This window comes from Sipha flava, unplaced genomic scaffold, assembly GCF_003268045.1.
Source record: "Sipha flava isolate LNK unplaced genomic scaffold, YSA_version1 116_pilon_pilon, whole genome shotgun sequence".
In the NCBI taxonomy this organism is placed as follows: domain Eukaryota; kingdom Metazoa; phylum Arthropoda; class Insecta; order Hemiptera; family Aphididae; genus Sipha; species Sipha flava.
The window spans coordinates 117,112-127,184 of NW_020271740.1; the positions used below are offsets into that span (position 1 = coordinate 117,112).

The 10,073-nt window shown below is 23.2% G+C and overlaps 1 long non-coding RNA gene across 1 annotated transcript; it reads left to right on the forward strand.

The window, feature by feature from the left end:
* The first annotated feature begins 4,041 nt into the window (after window positions 1-4,041).
* LOC112692163 lies at window positions 4,042-7,928 on the forward strand. Its single transcript, XR_003149392.1, has 3 exons — window positions 4,042-5,233; window positions 7,075-7,198; window positions 7,259-7,928. It is a non-coding gene; the product is annotated as an uncharacterized LOC112692163 (long non-coding RNA).
* Window positions 7,929-10,073: the final 2,145 nt, after the last annotated feature.

A 10,073-nucleotide genomic window follows, 5' to 3' on the forward strand; every position in this document is an offset into this window, starting at 1 on the left:
TTTACGGGCAAAAATAATTGTTCTACTCGTATATTATTTTTTTTTTTATCATAATTCGTTTATCAACTATTGGGCAAAATAAATTATCTTCATTAACGGTACTTGCAATCGAACACGAATTGATCCAAGAAATCAATACCGAAAAAGTAATTGATTTCTTTGCAAATAAAAAATATCACAATAAAGTTTTGTAACTATAAAGTTATATTTATGTAATACATATAGTACACTATTGTTATTTATTTATTTTTTATCAAGATTTTTTTTTTGTTTTACACTTTAATACAAGGGTTACTGAAATATGCAAAAATTGTTTTTTATGGTTATTTGACAACTAATTTTATAACAAAATGAATTGTTTTTAAGATTTTATTAGTTAAAATTTTTATCATAAAAAGTTAAAATTTGATTCTTATATTATAAATATTTTTGTTGTTAAAAGTTTAATATTGAGATTCAACACTTTCTCTGCCAAAGAGAAGGTTTCTTAACCATTTAAATACTGGACATTGGTGGATCGTATTAGCACTAAAAGCATTTAGTCTTGGGGCTAGAGGAGTTGGGCCTACGACAGTATTATTCGGGTCTGAGCGTATCCTTACTATTTTTTTTAAAAAAAAAAGGAATGGACACATGGGACAGTACTTTATTCAAGTATAGTTTTTACAAAATTACAAAAAGTTAATAATTTTATTAAAAACAAAACATTTACACAAAATGTGTAAGTATACCTAAGTATTATTTTCTGATACATCGGTACATGATAAATTATGATAATCAAACATCAACATCAAACATTTTTGTTAGCATACACAATCACGTACCTACATGTTATTACATAAAACGCCTGTAATTTATTTAGATTTTTTTTTTTTTTGTTATTTATTAGAATTTTAAACTGAATAGCCTCTGTAGACAAAAAACTTAATACTATATTTATATATTGACGTCGTGTTTGAAACTTTGAAAATGAGTATAAACATTTATGGAACATTCGTTGGTTTGTGGTAACATGTTCAAAGGTCATGAGGCGACATAACACGGTTATGTTCAGTTTTTAATTAGATAGGGACGCACAATTTATATGTGTTATCAGAGTACCTCTACTATTATTTTTTCAAGTCAAGGACTGTAAAAAAGCACATATAACTCAATCGAGTATCATATTATTGTAATTAAAACGTGTGTAAACCTTTGCGCAATTTGCTAATACGCATACATACATAGTTGTCAGGGCCAGCTCAAAGTATAGGTGAGTTAGGGACCTGCCTAGAGCAACATTTTCAAAATTGACTCGAATTTTTTTTTAGTTCTATTGGTGTTTTATCACGTGACGAATTTTAGAAGAAGAGTCTGATTGTAAAATTGTTGTCTTGCTTCTTTTTTTTGTTTTTTAATTTTTATTTGGAATCTATTATTGATAAACTGTTAACTGATAAGTTATAATCGTTTTAATTTTATTATCAAGCTCGTGCGGGAGTCCTGCCGACAATATGGTGGAAATATTGTGATTGCGTGACTTCTTTCCGGTGTACAGCACGGACTACGGATTAAAGTTTTTAAATGTTATTTAATCCGAAATGACTGATAATTAGTGCTTGCATTTGAAAAAAAAAATTTTGTTTTAAGTTATTTACAATCAAAACGTTATACAAATTTTAAGTTTATCGTTATTCAAAATTTAAACGTTATTCAACTTTTGTGTTTATCGTTATTCAGAATTAAAACGTTATACAATTTTTGCATTTATCATTATTTAAAATTCAAAAGCATTTAGATACCTGTTTTAAAAGTATATAGGCCGCAATTTAAAAGTGATTATGACCTTTTTTTGGGGACATAATTTCCCTATTCTGAGTTTTAAGTAGGTATTGTAGAATTTTATTTATTTTATTAAATGGGTTAGATAACCCAATTACATATTATTTACAAAATATAGGGAACAGTGATACAGATTAAATTACAATACATAGATAGTTCGTAAAGAAATGGAAAGAAAATAAATGATAAAACAGTATGATAATAATTAATCTTAAGAGTAATAAATAATAATATTATTATTAAATTTAATAAATTGCCTAGGCTCTAAGGACTTGATAATAAAATAATAAATATAAAAAAAAAACCATGATTATTATTTTGAAATTTTGAATTTCAACTATGAGTTAACTAAGAAAACGTATGCACGTTAAGACTATAAGTATATTAGTATAAAATATAAATATTAAACATTTGACAACAATTAGGCAAACACTGACGAGTGACGACTGAACAAATCTGAGCAAATTGAACACCGAACACAATAATTGAATAACTTTAATGGTATAAATTTCGACCGTAGTACAGATAGTACAGTACAATATTATCAGGGTATCACTATTATTAGCTATTGGTAATTATTAATTATTAATCATTCTTATTAAACCTTCTTATTAAATTTTAAAATAATATCTAATACGGGATCTCCCGGATAGGCCGGATACTAAATAAAATTAATTCTTGGATTGAATAAATAATTGAATACTACTAAGTATTATTAAATAATTGGAAATTAATTATTTCGTTTAATGGAATACAATATATACCGCTTTGCGTTGTTTTGTTCAATGATATATCATATATTTTGTTAAACGTTACGTTTTGTTTTGTGTTATTTATTTATTTATGTTTATCGATTTCCGTAATACCTAATTACGTTTATAAATTTCAATCGTTTTTTATCAAATATAACGTTATAATCATAACGTTATTATAACGTTTACAAGCCTTGCTGATAAGTGATTATATTACATAGTTAGAACACTGTTGAGGGAAGTAATATTGATCTCCAGGAATACTGATTTCTCAGATTATGAACAAAACGAATAAACTATTTAACTACAATATTTTTCGCAATTCAAAAGTTAAAATATCAATAGATCAATACAAGTGACGATAGTCACATAATAAAAATAATAAATATTGTCCTATACGTAGTGACGGTGCTAGAGTTTGCGAGGCCCTGGGCAAAATAAATGTTGGGTCTTATAATTTATATTGATAACATATTTTAAGTTCAGTTAAATCAGAACCGCGGGGCCTTAATTATAATTTAAGGCGCGGAGCCCTGGGCAACTGCCCCTATTGCCCACCCTCTCGCGCCGTCCCAGTCTATACGTCACCGGGGTTTCCATTAGGTCTTGCCTAACAACTATAGAATTAATATAATATAATTAACTTAGCTTTGGTTAGAATCGTCTTTCAAATGCTATGAGTTCAGTTATCATTTTTAATGTTAATAATTGTTACTCGTGAAAAGCACATACCTCCACATAAACCGTAATCTACGTTTTTTTTTTTTTTTTTTTTTTATTGATAAATATTTAATTTATTCGATTCAGTAAATAAATAAAGGTCATTTTTTAAATGTTATAATATTATAGATTGTGGCTGGCGACAAAAGTAATATTGTTACATGTAGTGTGTACATTGTACTCTTCAATGTCTATTTTTATATTAATTCATTGCCAAAATACTCACAAGAACTATTTTCGTGCATACATTACAAATCCGTTGGTTGATATAAAACATTAAATTCTTATTAAATTCTTATTATTTCTAATAATAATTGATTCCTTGTTTCTAGAATACAAGTAATTTATAAGGTAATATATCACTTTATGGTATTAACTAAGAATTAATTATACTTTACACTTTTTTTTAGTGAACATTGTGCTATAAAATAATGTTGAAAAGTTTAGATACATTTATACTTACATAAATACTTTTTAAAAATCTTTTTATTTCAAAAAAATAACAATACTTCGATTAACTGAAAGGGTTAGATATCCACTTTTCAAATATTTTTAATTTCAGTTTTATAACCACAGTCATAATTATGGAATCATACGAATATATGACCTAATGTGTAGGTTTGACTATTTAATAATAACCATTTTTATAATAATCAATTATGAGTCTAACATGAATATGTATTTGTTTGTCAGTTGGGTACATAGTTACTTTTGTTTTTATCTTATTAGTTATTTGATTAGTTCCTATACCTATTTCAAAATATTAAATTAATTGTTATTTATTTTTGGTTATTAATATGACTATTTTCAAAGTTACGATAAAATGATTGAAGTTGGCGAAAATCAAAGGTGTTGGTAAAGTTTACCCTTTCTTACAAATTACCGGAAACTAAAAATAAAAATAAATGTTGAACTGTAATCGCAGAAAATTAAGCTATTTGGATCGTTCGGGCTTGAAAGTGTACAAAAGGTTAATGAGAGATTGAGAGTGTTGGAATCCCTTGTCAACTAGAAAGTTGTACACCTACCTACAAAGTACTTGGCATTTGAGTAGGTATTAGAATAATAACAGTTTTTTAAAATATAAATACATCTTCTTGAAAAAACATGCGTACTAAAATACTAATTGAAATTATATATCCAACATTAATTAAAATAACGAATAAAACAATGTACATGTTTGTATTTTATTGAAAAGTATCATCGATTTAAATAATAATAAATAAAATGGTATTGAGAAGTTCAAGTAGTCTTCGGTACGTATCACCAATGCATGAAGTATATTGGGTAGGTACATAATACATTTTACTGACGACGGCACTTAATAAAACGGTTCCACAACCAATAGTATAATTAAGAAATGCTATGCAATGAAATATTGTGACAATCAAACGTTTCGTAATATTACGAAAATGCCAAGCATATGATAATTATAATCTACCATGCAAATTTTATTTGCTACACAAACAACAGTATAATAAGATTGTTTGCATGTCTACGTGATGCTGATATCGTTAGCGGGAAGAAAATTTAAATTATTATAAATTGATGCTTTAAAAGTTAAAAATTTTCTATTAAAATTAAAATGTGTTTAATATATCTATAACTCTTAAGTATGATGGCTGATAAGCGTTCCATTTGATAACCAAAACTTATTATGTTATCAATATTATCATTTCATTCGATGTATTATCTTGATCGCAACTTTAATTTGCTGTTGCGGCATCTAACTTTTTTACTACTTTCGATGTTGCTCAGTTTAGATTTTCCTACTCTAGATTAATAATACTCGAGTGTGTGGTAATCACACCACAACATTTTGATTTCTACCCATTCATACTTAATAAATTCGACACTCAATGATTTACAATTTATGTAAATTTTCAAAATATACTTAATGCAATTCTATTACTCAAGTCATCGTTTAATGATTGTTTAATGTAAGTATTAAATATAATAATGCAAAAATCAGCAGAGTACATAATTCAGAATTTATTAGGTGATAATAAAGTGTAGGATGCACACAAAACATATAGTAATTTGCTATACAATTAAATTTGTTTTAGTTAGAAAATTAGTTATATTTTTAAGTTTAAAGTTAGCTATTAATATTTATGGAATTACAAGTACCCATCAGCATTTTTTATTTTATTTAAATATATTTTTTTCATAGTCTATTTTATATCAATAAGTGTTCAACATTGAAATTTTATTTTTGCAGAATTTTTATTTTATTATTTTTATTTTGATACATATTATTGATAATATAGTCACATTTATAATGTATTATAGGATAATTATTGACATTTTCTGTTCGTAAATATTATAATAGTATTGGATTATTTTAACATATTCATTTAAAGGATTTATATGTCTAGCTAATACCTACTCTTAATTTCTGTTATAATCTTACCTAGTTCCATCTCTCTTCTACTTAACATTGTAGGTACTTAATATTGTACTTTGAATAAAGCCTGTATTTAATTAATATAAATAAATATAAAATATAGGCATTACAATGTTCAAATTTTGAATAATGTCATTGAACTATAATATTTTTATTGAAGTATACAATTGTATATTATTTAAAAAATTTAAAATGCTTTGAACTTAATTTATTCATTGGAAAACTAAAAACCATTGTCATTTTATTTTTCTAATCATGACATGACATTTTGATTTTTTTGAGTAATCATTAAGATAAGTTTGATTAATAAAAATGAAAAACTAATACAGTAATTATATATTTATAAAATGTTGAGTAAATATGCTACTTTGGTGTTGTGTGTATGAAAAAAACTATTCCAACTACTGATTCTAATACCTCAAGATTAAATTATTATTATTTGTTTATCTTATTAATATTTATCATACTTAATAGACACACAAAAAATATTTTACAATCAAAACAATTAATATTACATGTGATTAACTAATTAATTTTAAGTAAATGTCTTGTCTAACATGACTCGGTTAATGTCAACATTATTTAATTATTAAATTTACTTTAACACATACATTGTCCCTATTATCACAGTTTTACTAACTGTTGTACCTATTATTGGTTTTAAATTTGAATTGATGAAATTTTGAGTCATTGCATTTCTTCATCAAACATAATCGAATCGAGAAAAAATATTGAAATCTAAATAACATTATTTTAGCATTATTATTACATTGTTAATTATTAAATTTAATACTATAGCATTAGTCTCATAAAATATATGATGTTAAATACATTATGACTTTAAAAATGTTAATTTGTATAATCTACATTCAATTCATGTTATATTACATTTTTTATAACTATATCACTTTAACATAAATTATTTGAGTATAATAATTTATAACCAATATAATTTTGAATATTATAATAATTATAATATAATTGTTTTAAATAATTTTAGAAAAATTTTCAAAGTATTTAAATAAAGTTTAATTTTGATATATATATAATGAAATTTATAAATAATTCATTCAAAAATGAATAAAATAAGGATTTTCCTGTTATAAAATGGAATATAGATGAATAAACAATCACCACAAAATAGAAAAGAAAAACATTCTGTTTTTAAGTATAAGCCATGTATATTTTAATTATTAAGTTAATGTTTAACAGCTAATTTATTTTTCAATTCAATTTTATATTTAAGATGTTAATTTATATGCAATAATTCATTATGATAGTGGGAATTGAGATATTCAATATACATAGTTGATTTGTATATGTGGATTTTAATTGTTTTATTTAAGTATTTAATATTGTTAACATTTTTTACAGGTTTAAAGAAAATAAGTATTTGGAACTAGTATGTTAATATTAATTAGTGCAGTTTGTGACAGACTCACTATCATTTTAATTTAGTATAAAATTAATTCAATAAATAATTATCCTACCAAGTTATGTGAGTACTTTTACTAATTATTTTATATTTTTTGATTATTTAAGCAACTGCATTTTTTAGGTGATATCAATACTAGTATTGTAGGTAATGAAGATGCAAGTGTATGAAGAGTTGTACAAGCGTTTTTCAAATTTAAAGGATTTTTGCGTATGGAATGATATTTAATAAGTTAGAATATAGTTATAGAGTTATTAGATTAAAATAATTTTATTAATAATTAAAATATGAAAAAATGTAAACCTAATTAGACTTATTAGGTGTGATTAAGTGTGATTGTTGAACTTAGAAATTAGAGCCATTGTTAATGTTAAACAAGTTAAATGTAGATTATATACAATTAAATAATTATTTTAACTTGGTAAGTTTATTTAGTATATTTTTTTAATTTCAATTGAAAAAAAAGAAGTGACTAGTTTAATAAAACTTACCTAAGCTTTAGTGCATTAATTAATATATGCTATACAATAATTTGAAATATTTTATAATTATTAAGTAAAAATCATACATATATTATGTTTTATTATTTTAAATGTTAACACAGTATACTGGTGTATGCTTAACGGTCTATGATCAATAAAGGAAATTAAAGCTTGTTAAAAATTGTGTATAGCTTAAATTGCCTTATTAAGTTCCCCTTTGATATGTGTTACTAGGTTTAAACTGTGTTATATTAAGCAACTCCCCTTTTCTCCTTGTTCTTTTATATCAATATAAAACAAAATAATGAAAACATTTAATATATATTTATTAGTTGTTTAAATTTGATTCTTAGTAATTAATTTAAAATGATGCTCCATTAAAGTTTTAAAGACAAAGTTAGTTAATTTGAGAACATATTTAATTATCTAGTTTATTAGTAAATAGTCGCTTATTAAAAATTTAAAAAAAATTGTGTGAATGTATTATTTAAACCAGTAAACTAGGCTTTTGCGTTTATTTATCAGTTAAACATTTTTTAAATTAAATATACATTATCTTTGTTATGTACAGTAGACTAATTGGGGCTCTAGTTTGTCCGAATTAATGAAAGTTCAGATTAAACAAAATAACCAAAAATCGTAAATTATAAATTTAAAAAAATGTATTGAATATTTTATTATACAAGCTTTAATCTAATACATATGTATGTTTAACAATATTAAACCTAAAAAATATTACTTAATTGTTTCATAATCATTACATACATAATACAGTATATGTTAAGGCTCACCTTCATTATTCACACTTGACATGTTTACTGGTTTAAATAAACTGCCAATCTTTGGTTGTCTTCCTTTCACAGTGATTTCTTTAATAATTAACTAGTTATTATAACTATAATAGTTTAACTCAAGAACTTAGATACTAATAATACGTAGATATTTTTTTATTGTTGTTATCTTCTATGTATTTAATGACAATGTTTAGATACTTTATATAAACTAGTATAATTTATAATAATTATAATTATTATTAATTAAATATTATTATTATTATTAAATAATAATTTATCATTTACATATTATAAATGGCTGTCCGGATTAATGATGTTCTACTATACTTATAGAATCTGATCATAATTCCATTTAATGAGCATTATAATTTGTTTACTAAAGTCCGAAGTTCATGCACCAATTTATAGCTTTTTTTATTATTATGCAATTTTAATATTATTAGAATAAATAAATAGCTTTAGTTTTTAAAATGTTAAACTGATATTTATTGTTAAATTTCAAATTATAAAAAAAAAAAATAATTAAATTAATACATTTTGAATATTTATAAAAAATAGGTATAAGGCTTAACAATTTATTTAACTTGACTGTTATTTAAGTAGCAAGTAATTATAAAAGAAATTCAGTATATTTAACGTTACATTTAAAAAAATACAAAATATTTACTTTATATAATGATTCTCCATCCTTTTATAGATTCATATTCTGAATTCAGTCTATAAAATATAATATTCTTAAATGATCCTGCATATTAAACTCATTTATACTTTTTCTTTATAAATATTTTATGAATTTATTGTTATTTTTATTCTATTGTTAACTTATATAATACACTGATAATTTTATTATTTTGAATTTTTATTTATTGTATATATTATATTGTACAGTATAGTATTTATCAGAAAATGTATAATTAATTTTGTTAATATAATAGTTCAATTTAAGATCCAAAACTTAAGTACCTTTAAATATGAGTTTATATTAATCAAATTCTAGTTGTTAATTACTGTTTCCAATACATTTAAGGTTCTGATTTTAGAACCAATTAATTCATCAATCTTGGTACTGAAACCTAAAATCTCAGTAAAAAATAAATAACATAATTTTACTTCTAAAATATGATATAACCATTATTTTGTTTTCAAATTTTTAATTCATTAATTAAATACTTAAATAATATAAATAATATAAAGATTAAATAACCTAATTTTTTATATAAAATAATATATTGATTGGTCAAACATTATTTGTAAAATGTTTATAATATTATATTTTTAATATTTCCTATTAAATTACAATGGTTTTGCAGTGTTTTTAATTTTGTACTCCAATGTTTTAAATATGAACATTATAAGAATTATGAATTATTTACAAAAGTAATTTTAATTTGTAACTTTTGCAGTATGATTCTTAGGCGATAGAAACACTGCATATTACATTTTTAATGTATGAAACATTCTGTTATACATTCTTGTGACAAAATATGATTTTAAATATTACTTAAGCATAGTGATTAAAAATCCATTTTTGCATTAAACAGTATTATTTAAACAAATTAGGTATTATGATTTTACCTAACCAATATAAAAATATATCTATAGAGTATTTCAAATTGTATGCATAAGTATTTAAATAGAAAAAATGAGCTGTTGTGACATTAA